The sequence below is a fragment of the Myxine glutinosa genome, chromosome 1 (genome assembly GCF_964187855.1).
Source record: "Myxine glutinosa chromosome 1, kmMyxGlut1.1, whole genome shotgun sequence".
NCBI lineage: Eukaryota > Metazoa > Chordata > Myxini > Myxiniformes > Myxinidae > Myxine > Myxine glutinosa.
The window spans coordinates 404005142-404005927 of NC_136261.1; the positions used below are offsets into that span (position 1 = coordinate 404005142).

Genomic DNA, 786 nt, shown 5'->3' on the forward strand with positions numbered 1-786 from the left:
GGTATCGCTTATCACACTGTTGGAAACATGGCCAGGTGACCTTTTGGGTGTTTATATCTCCTTTGGTCCCATGAAGGGTTCACACATGAAACGTGAGGTTCTCGTTGTTTCCCACGGAGGTTTTAATCTTCACGGAAATCTCTTCCATCCAATCCAGACACAGCAATAAAATCACCATTGAATAACCAGTGTAATGACGTCACAAAGGTAAGTTGGCGTCATCATGTGAATGCAAATTCCAGAGAAGGCGTTGCATCATGGACTGAGATGAACAATTCATATTCACATGGCGGGAGGTAAACCGTGATCAAAAAGGTGCTGCCCTCAGGGCGACATTGCACTCCAGGAGGGGAGTGGATGGGGTTGACCCTCGAATTTCTCCAAATGGGGGAAACTCGACCCTACAATTTTTGGTAGTGGGGACTCGTTCTCGCTATCCCTGGATATTTCAACAAAGAACAGGTAAACACCTTCATGTTAAACATTCACTAATTCAATCCTATTCTTAATTTTAGATGTCGACGCCATTGAATGTTGATATTACAACCTGTATGACGAATCTTCACAGGTATTACGTTTGTACCATGACTCGTGAGTGAAAAACTGGCTAAAAAACATGTACGAAACGTGCTTTGTGACGTCACAATAGGAAACGATGCACAGTGCACGTGAGATGTAGAAATTGAATGTGTCGCGTCGTTTGAACAGAACCCGAGTTGGACAGGTGCTCCGAATGCATTTTTCATAATAAATCTCCACGTGAGAAAATGAAAACACGATTCTTCA

At 43.1% G+C, this 786-nt stretch overlaps 1 non-coding gene across 1 annotated transcript; it reads left to right on the forward strand.

The window, feature by feature from the left end:
• Positions 1–278: 278 nt before the first annotated feature.
• On the forward strand, positions 279–442 carry LOC137413312 (U1 spliceosomal RNA). Its single transcript, XR_010981657.1, has one exon. It is a non-coding gene; the product is annotated as a U1 spliceosomal RNA (small nuclear RNA).
• The last annotated feature ends 344 nt before the right edge of the window (positions 443–786 follow it).